Source organism: Ochlerotatus camptorhynchus, unplaced genomic scaffold, assembly GCF_037179485.1.
Source record: "Ochlerotatus camptorhynchus isolate MF236.1 unplaced genomic scaffold, CSIRO-AGI_Acam_v1.1 ptg000144l, whole genome shotgun sequence".
NCBI classification, from domain to species: Eukaryota; Metazoa; Arthropoda; class Insecta; order Diptera; family Culicidae; genus Ochlerotatus; species Ochlerotatus camptorhynchus.
Window position 1 is genome coordinate 921803 of NW_027040634.1, and position 9920 is coordinate 931722.

Genomic DNA, 9920 nt, shown 5'->3' on the forward strand with positions numbered 1-9920 from the left:
ATTTCTTCTTCATCTTCTTCTTCTTCTTCGCATTACAAGTTTATTGCTTATCGCATATTAGCTCATTGTATGCTTTCAACTTAGTGTCATAGATGCACTTCCACAGTTATTAGTTGCGAGCTTTCGATGCCTGCACAATTTTTGCATTAGTCTAATTGTGTGGCATGTGCAATCATACTCTATGCCAGGGCAGTCGAGAAATTTTCCAACCCAAAAAAAATACTAGACCAGACCGGGAATCGAACCCAGCCACTTCCAGCATGGTCTTGCTTTGGGGCTGTTCTTTAACTACGTAGACAGTTTTTTGGGATTCTTGACCTCCCCCCTCCCCCTGCGTAGACAATTTCCCATACAAAAAAATAAAATTTGTATGGGCCGTGGATGATTGCCACCCCCCCCCCAGCTGTCTACGTAATTTATGAACAGCCCCTTTGTAGCTGTGCCCATGCGCGTATTTAGTAGATGCATAACTATTTTCTTGAAATATTATTCATAATTTCGGACGATCATAGTTTTCCCCTCCAAATTTGCTTAATTTACGAGTTCTATAATTTTTGTTCTTCATCGTCTTGCCAGGCATCTATTAGCAAAACGCTATTCGCCATATGTAGTATCAATATTAGTATATATATATTAATAACAAAAATATAAGGATCTACCAAATACAAAGCATAATGTACAATCCTTAGAAGAAAATACACATTCAGAGCTGAAACTTAAATACAAAGGGTGTTCTTATGTAGATTTTAATAACCAATACAAAAGCATCTCCATCCGACAGAATGAATGCACCAAACAGAGAAATTAATCTAGACAGATAAATATTATATTTCATCTGGCGATGCAGCTGCGGCAGCGAGATAAAGGCAAGTCACATGTCGCATGATATGATTTTGTGGACGGAAAAAAACATTAGTTATTTTTCTGCTTATATATGTGGATATTGCATGAAGCAAATCCCTTTGTGGCGAAGATTGGTTATTTTTATTATTACACTTATGAATTACATGTTAAAACTTGTACGGCAAGCGCTTGATAATTCTAATTATCACCCTCATTTCACCCACACCATACGCAAGCTTAGTGAAATACAATACAAACCTTATTCAGCGAATAACTCCCAGAAAAAAAGACCACGCGTTGAGTGCAATGAATCACGCAGCAGATGAAGCCAGACAACGGCAACAGCAAGTGCAGACGCTGCCAGATCGTGTCCCAAATATGAACGTATGCAATCCTCTGCGGCACACACAGCAGACTATATTATGTATTGGAGGCACCGAAATCCTATAGATGGATGCTGAACTTTTATTATGCTTCGTCACTTTCTTCCCCACAACAGCTTCAAACTACTCGTCTGACGAAGAATGATTAATACACAGACTCACTCACTTCAAAACACAAACAAGAATTTCAGATGAAATAGCTCCTTTCTGATTTTGATAAGTATAACCTGTTATCTAGCACCGTGAGCCGTAAATCAAACCAGTAGTGCAAAACAACACTCGTCTGCTTTCTCTGACAGAAAATGAAACGCAACACAATATGGCAAACAATAGATGGGCACACCGAAATCGACACGATGCCGCGGAGAACGCCTTTCAAAATGCTGCTTTGAACTCCCAGTAGAGTAGCACTATTCTGTACTTTCACCTTTCCTTCGATTGGGCTGACTGAGTACAAACACCGGATTTATTAACGAAAAACGCGAGACCTATACACCATGAACGACCGAACGCTGCGAAGGTTCTTTGTAAACTGGTAACTGTACACAACAGCACAACGGATCTCTGTAAGCGAGAACGAACCGTCGAACGCAGTGTTGCCACATTTTTTACCGTGTCAATTTGAATTTTCACCGTAATTTTTTTTTTTAATCCGTATCTGACTGACAAAAATCTGTACAATAATCTGTATAATTTATTTATTATGATCTTCGTAAATTTCCTTTCAGTTCAATCAAAGTTCAAATAGAGTATGTTCAATGTTGAGATTCTTGAAAAATCATTTGATTTTGCTTTCTAATCTGTTTAAAAAATCTCAAAACACTGCATCTTATTTTTTCTTGTGATTTCAAGCTGAGATTTGCATTAGGTCCTAAGTAATATTGATCGATTCTCTTCGTCGACTTTCTCTTTCGTTATTAACTTGAGCACATAATCGTTTCTTGTTGTGTTTGTAATATTAGATGCTAGATAAAAGGTTCTTTTATCGATCTGTGGGCTGAAAATACCTGGGAATGTCTTTACATGGCCGTGGGGATACACAGAGAAAGTCGACGAAGAGAATCTGTCATTTTTTCTTAGGACCTAATGCAATGTTCAGCTTGATTTGTATCTTTTCTACAAGTATAAAAATACAAAAAAGAAAAGTCCCAGTAGTGAGAGACAAACCTGAAAATTTCGTTAGTGAAGTAACAATCACATTTGCCTAGAATGTGAATGTTTATATTCAAGAATACGAAAATCTTTATTTGGTAATTGTGTTTTTTTTTCAACTCAACAATTTAAAAAAAATCGAACATTACAATTTTATGAAGTATTACTTGTTAAATTTTAATTTTGGATGTTTCATTTTCTCAAATTTTTCTAATTAAATCCAATTCCAACTTTATTTTGGTAGTTTGAAAGGATATTTAATTCGCTTGTTGTTGCTCGAACCTGTATACCTTTGAAATAGTCCCATCTGTATTTCTCTATGTACGATCGTATTCATGTGTTTTATCAATTTTATTATATTTTGTCGCAACATAACACTTTTATTTGGATGTTTAGTCAAATTGCATACAGTATATATACAATGATATAACGCCATTCAAATGTCAAAATATCTTCGAGTCACAAACCGAAAAATTGAATTAACCATAAACGAAAAATCATATATCTGAACATCTGAACAACCGAAGTCCGTTCAAATTATCGAAGATAATAAAATAATTTGTTTTCCTTTATTAACGAGACTTTCAGCCTTAGGCTGGTCATAATAAAATAATGTTTTATTTAATGAAATGCAATTTGCGTTTGGTGCTCATAGCTGCTTTTAAGCATAACACGATTATTTATCGGAATAAATAAATATATTCTAGAGTCAAAAATATGGTCCACTTATTTGAAATATCTAAAAAATCTTAATGTAATCTGTATATCAGTATCAAAATATTAAGAAAAATATGTATGGTTACAGATTTACGTGACACTGCCAGAGACATTTAAGCTCTCCCAGCCATATATTTTGAGAAATCTGGCGAATTCCCTATGTTAATTTCAAAGTTCTGGCACATTTGCGACACTTTTTTTTGGGTTCTGTAATATATTTTCAAAATAAACCTGACATTCCTGGTCGGAACCTACACGGCAAGACGACTCATCTCAAAATTAACTCTTTTATACTCATCTTGGCAGCTAAGTGCAACCAGTTAAAATTGACTTTTTTACGAAGTACCCAATTTTAAGTCTTGAAAGACATCGTTTTGAGTTGAATGTAACTATTGAATGAAGAGTGAATATTGAGTAAAAATTACTTAAAGGTAAGTGTTCATTGAAAAAAAGGGGCACAAAAATCAATCAACTCTCAAATGAGGGCAACTAAATAGTTCTTAGTTCATTCAATGGTCCACTGTCCTCGATGCACTTCACGAACTGCATAATCATCAGCTGCCTGGCGGAGGCCATTTCGCTCATAAATGATCCTCTTGCCTGACCCAAGGCCTGACTAAAAATGGAGCAAGGATGAAAAATGCCTCTTCAGAGATTCCAGAAATCGCACGGAGATCTACAAGGAACGAGGTTGAAAATACCCTTACAATTTTTTTTTTTAATATTCCATTTACCTTCTTCGGTTTAGTTCCAGACGAGCTTTCAGCAGTAGCAATTTAGCCCGATACGAACATGGCCGTACATTGCGATTTTCCATTCAAAATGAAGTGTCATTGCAACACTTGATTTTGAATACTTGCAAGGCATGGAAAACAAAACAACTTAACATTATTCTAGAAAGCCCTCAAAAGTAACAACCCTCACAAGACTACTGTTTGAACACAATTAACATACGTGAAACTGCTTTGATTATACCTCAAGATTATGTTAAAAGTACTTTTTAATTAGAACAGAATTGTATCCAACACAGTACTGTTAACGGATTACTTAATGTTAAGTACTTTATATCTCGATTTAGAGTTGTTTCGTTTCTCCGTGTATACTAGCAGCAACAGCCAGACCCCAGACGCAAGGATTCCTTATATCCTGATTTTAAGACTAAAGAAAGTCTATGTAGGCCCTTAATCCTGATATTTTATTCTTAAGTATCTTGATATAGCAGAGATGAACCAGCCGATGGCTGAAAGTCTCTTTAATAAAGAAAGATAAAAGATAAAAAGATTTTGTTTTTTTTAAAAGCATGTCTGGCAGCCCTGCCCAGACGACGCTTTTATTTTGTTTTTTTTTTTTTCTTTTTTGTTTGTTGCTCTGTTGCTCGTCGCCAGTGCCAGTTCCCTTGGTGATTTGGGAATATAGCGTCGCGACGCTCAGGTAAAATGGGAGAGTAATCGAGATAATAGGATATTATAAGAGATTGTTTCTAAAGAGAAACGAGAATTCAAGAGAGAGAGAGAGAGAGAGAGAGATTGAGAGAGATTTCGTATCCGCCAACGCTAACGCTAACGCAAACTACATGGCATAGCATTAGGCTGATTACTAGGCAAAAAAAAAACAAATGTTTTATTTAATCTTGCAGCAATCCAGTAGTCCAGCAGTGCATTGAGTACAGGCGCAAAAAACACACTTTTGAACAATAATTTTTATCATCGGTTTCCTTGGATATTTTAAAAATATTTATGAATCACTTGAAAGAGATTTTTTCATATCGTGATTTTCATCTGCAGGGATTTTCATCTTCCAGAGGTAGAGTTCTTTGAATACATGGCCAATCATACCAACTCAGCGACTGATAATAATTGACTCAGAGAATTTTCTTTCCATACGATATTTACTCAGATTTGGAAGAAACTGCAGTTACTCATAAGCTATGAGTAACTGCAGTTTCTTCCAAATCTGAGTAAATTTTATGGAGATTGTACATAAGGGCCAATGTCACAACCGTAAACAATCGTTTCTTTCGTAAATTTCTCATAATTCAAAGTCTATCAATGTAAGCAACCATATCGGATAGGGGGACTCTCCCTCTACACAATCATCGTGGTGATTTTCTCGAGAAGTTCACGGAAGAAGTTATTGTTTACGTTTGCGACATTGGCCATTATGAAACAACAACTTGAAGTTGACGCACTTTGAAAATTTTCCACGAACCCATATTTGAAAATTAAATCAAGGCCCTGGAAAATTGGATGAACTTTACAGTTAGTTCATCCAAGATTCAAAAGACGTTCGATGGAAATAATTCCAAGAATATTCTGAAGAGAACAACTAGATAATTCTGGACTGTCCTTAAGGAATTCTGAAACGAATTCCAAGATAACTCTGTAAATAATTTCTGGGACTCTGCAAGGATAACTTCAGGTGAATTCTATGGCAATTATCAGGAGAACTTCATGGAGATTGTACAGGGTGATTCAGAATAACTATCACCGATTTCAGAAATAAACAATGAGTCTCAATGGGTAAAATGGGTATATGTTCAAGTATTTTTGTTTTAAGTGTGTACAAATATCAGCTTGTATTGATAGTAGGATTTGAGATTTCATTCGTTTTCGATTTCAAGCAGCCATGGAGCATTTCGTAATCAGTGTATAAATTCATGTGGTATCTTTTAAAAACTGAAATCTCTTCGAAATAATGAAACATTTATTTTTCGCATCACTAAAATAGCGGTAAAAAGGAACCATGCGTGGAAAAACCGTTCAATTTCAGAGCTTAGGCACATCTCCAGGACTCTAAAAATGCTGGAGCAAAAACGTGCGTTCCATCTGTGGCTGGTAATTAATGTGGTATATCTGGAATATACTGATATAAAAAAAATCATGCATGCGTTCAATCGTTATGACCATTTTTAAAAGTGACAATTATTTCGAATCACCCTGTAAGGAGAAAATTCTGAGCAGAATTTCAAAACTATGTCTTCAAAGGAACTCTAAAGAAAATTTGGATCATGATTCCAAAGAAATTTTAATGAAAATTTCCACGGAAGTCAGACTTCAACTCTAAGAGAAGTATGATAACAACTAGGGAATCTGATACTGAGGATAATTCCAAATGAATTCTAAGGAGAACATGAATTTTCCCAATAAGAGATTACTCAGGGAATGTTGAGACTCGTGCTGAGAAAAAAATCGTAGGTTATAGTAGTAGTAGTAGTAGTAGCTGAGAATAATATTCTAATATAGTTTTGGCTCAGAATATGTACAGAGAATTGGAGATTGTAAAGAGAATTCTTACAGAATTTTCAGAAACTTTCAACGGAAGTTTAAGAATATTTCGAACGAATTATTGATGAAAGTTCTATCGAAAGACAATAGGAAATTTGAAAATAATTATGAGGAGTATGCCAAAGGAATTCTAACAAGAATTACAAAGGCATTCTGACATAAGCTCCATTGGCATTTTGACAAGAATTCCAAACAAATTCTGAGACTCGTTCTAATATCAGTTCGAAAGGAATATTAATCTGAAGATTATTCCAAAGGAATTGTAAGGCGAGTTCCAATTCTAGTAATTATGAAGGCTAAACATATGGCTACGGAAATCCTGCCAAATATTTCAAAGGATTATTATAGAGCATTATGGAGAACAATTATGACAGCTCTGGTGAGAATGATTAAACATTAAAAGATTATTGAAGAATCAATATTTAGTCATTTTTAAAGCGATTTTTAAGAGAATGCCTACAGCGATATAGAAAAAAAATAGAAGGAAACACCAGAGATAATCTCAAGATTATTCGTGAAACATTTAGAACAAAAATATTCTGAGAAAACTGAGGGTTGTCAAACAACAATTCAAAGGGAATTCTTGATAAAAAAAAAACTACAAGTGGTTGTACGCAATGGTGACGTAGGACTACTTGGTCTTATATAATAAATCTCATTTGTTAACTGTAGCAGGAGCTTGTGTTTTGTGTAGGAATAGGAATTTGAGCGGGGTTCTCTCTGTTTACACTATTTATTATGTGGGCTGCAGCTCGTCAGGTGGGCTGCAGCTCGCAGCTTCCAGGTAGCTTTTCGTTGTGTACTTGAGAACACCACCACTCACCACGAGGTGATTGAATAAACACCGTTTAGAGAGACCGGATGGAATTCAACTTTGAAATCTGTGCTAGGGAAATCGCTTTTCGTAGGCAATCAGTGATAATTTTAATAATCAAAGCAACAGTTGCACATTCGTGCAATTTTCAATAGTGACATTATAAAAATGATAAAGTCTTAAATTTAACAGATGTGTATAGTAATATATCTGATCGATTGGCGATAAAATTATTGAAATTAGTCCAGGGGCAGCTGAGTTATTAACGTTCAAAATCTTTCATTTTTTGTTACATGTTCCATTTTCGGTTTTCACAAAGTGTACCTCCATATAGAGGGGTTCTCTCTGTTTATACTCTTTAGTATGACACGCTTGACATAGATGGCCCACAGCGACTCACGAAGAGCACGAATAAACACCGTTTGGTGAGACCAGATGGAATCCAACATTGAAATCTGTGTTAGGGAAATCGCTTTTCACAGGCAATCGGTGATAATTTTAATTATCATAGCAACAGTAGCACATGAAATTTTGAAAAATGATAAAGTCTTAAATTTCACAGATGCATAGACATATTTCTGATCGATTGGAGTTAAAATTATTGAAATTGGTTCAGGGGAAGCTGAGATATTAACGTTCAAAATCCTTAGTGGGAATGACACTGATGAAGACTGCACATCGTAGTCCAAATACTTATCTGTCATGGATACCAAAATTAATAAAGTGGAATTAAATGGAAGATAACATTTTTTGCTTTCCACTAACAACCCATTTTTATTACTTCAATTCCATTCAGTTACAATGAGACGAAAAAATTGACATGATTCTGAAAAATAAAGCAAGTTTGTCAAAATCTCATAAAAGTTGATTTTTTCAGGTTTTTAGATTGAAGAATTTTTTAAATTTAATATTCGATTCTGAAGATATTTCAAATGTTCAGTGGATTTTTTTTTTCAAGCCTAGGATCTTTAAAAACAACTAAATCAGAAATCTTTAAAACTTTCCAGAGTACATCATGCATTAAACTTACACATTATAGAAGAACCAAAATGTTTAATTTTCGTCATATGTTTCTAAGTCTGCAATCCATAAGAACTAAACTAAAATAAACGATTTACAAAGCATGAGAATAAAACATGGACGCATCATGATATAAGCATAGAGGTAACTCTAAGACCAGAAGGTCCCGAAGAAACGTGCTCAACTTTTTGGCTCAGCTTTGGTACTATCTTCGGTCCCAAGCTAATCGATGCACCCCTCGAAACATAGGAGAATCCACGAACCCCTCATTTTATCTGTCAAACTTTCATAGCGAATCAAAACAAACATTGTGTAGTACTAGAATTTCGACTAGAATGGGGAACGTTAATCTATTTGCTTGGGACCAATAGGCTAGTCAAGTAGTGAGCCAATTTAAAATCGTTAGTTTTCACCGGTTGGTTTAATTATGTCCTTCACACCATTGTGGGACACTTAAAGTAGTGGCACAACTTCTCAATAAATGCCATTAAGTTTGCGAACTTTTGCCCCATTGCTGAATCGAGTTTCACAAAGATCATATCATTCAATTAGTTAATATTGAATCTGTAAATAAATTTGTATTCTACTTTTATAAGTTATCGAAAAGTCTGTGAAAACCTCATTATAAGGTAATGGCAAACTATTCTAATGGAGAAATTTATAGAATTTCGCTAACTTTTTCAACACTGCTTCTACCGTTTAAAATCCGCACACACTCAAATTGCTCTAGCTTTTGATCCGTTGGGTAAAATTAATTGAAATTTTGCGTAGACATAGTTAAATTTGTATTGCTTACACAGAAACAAAATCCATTTGCAAAAATACTATATTGATGGTTTAAATTAAAAACTCCCACCAATAGATTTGTGCAGAAACGAAATTCATTTAAATTGACAAATTTTTCTATCAAAACTACTATATTGTTTGAGTCAGCATAGTAGTTTTGACAGAATGGTAGTAAATTTGATTATATACTGAAATCATGGTAGATTTAACGGTATTAAGCGTAGTTATACTGAAAATAAGTGTTTTCTGCAAAATAGTATTCCAAACTATTATCTTTGTTTCAGTGTACACTCTGTGAGTTGATTTCATCAGGTGCGCAAAAGTATTAAAAATGGCGACGGAAGAACAGTGCGTGCGCCAAATATTTTTGCACGAGTACTTTGAGTATAAGGATCTGTCGCATCGTGCCATCGGAAAAAAAAGTTGGGTCCACGGTGTCTGGTATCATAAAACGGTTTGAAGAACGTCTGAATGTTGATCGGAAGCGAAGATCCAGTAAAAAAAAGCTGTCAGGTCAACGAAAACGATCACAAACGCGTGGAACGGAAACCGAGTTGCATGTGAGCGAGACTTTCATGCAGAATGCCAAAACTCAAGCTGGACTACGTACGTTTAAGGTTCAGAAGTCCCCAAACCGAGACGAGAAACAGAATACGGTCGCAAAAAGCCATGCCCGGAAGTTGTACGACCAGAAGTTAACGAAACCACACTGCTGCGTAATGGATGGCGAGACATATGTGAAGGCGGACTTCAACCAGATTCCAGGAAACCTAGACCCCTTCTTTTTACTCCCTGAAAATTTGGTGATGATCGGATAAAAACTCGAATTTTGAGAATGAATTTTGTGTGTGCGAATTTTCAACGGTACACCCTTTACATGATACAATGCTACTAAAAGCGTACAAACACCTAAATCTAAAA

At 35.2% G+C, this 9920-nt stretch overlaps 2 protein-coding genes across 2 annotated transcripts in view; one reads left to right on the top strand and one right to left on the bottom strand.

The window, feature by feature from the left end:
* Window positions 1-1764, bottom strand: part of LOC135700907 (CD63 antigen-like) — a 152082-nt gene extending 150318 nt beyond the window's left edge. Inside the window, exon 1 of the mRNA XM_065221575.1 lies at window positions 1102-1764. The gene's annotated coding sequence lies outside the window, so the exon portion shown is untranslated. The remainder of the gene's footprint in view (window positions 1-1101) is intronic.
* The window catches only part of IKKbeta (I-kappaB kinase beta), a 526241-nt gene that overhangs the window by 458795 nt on the left and 57526 nt on the right, over window positions 1-9920 (top strand). The gene's annotated exons all lie outside the window — the stretch shown is intronic.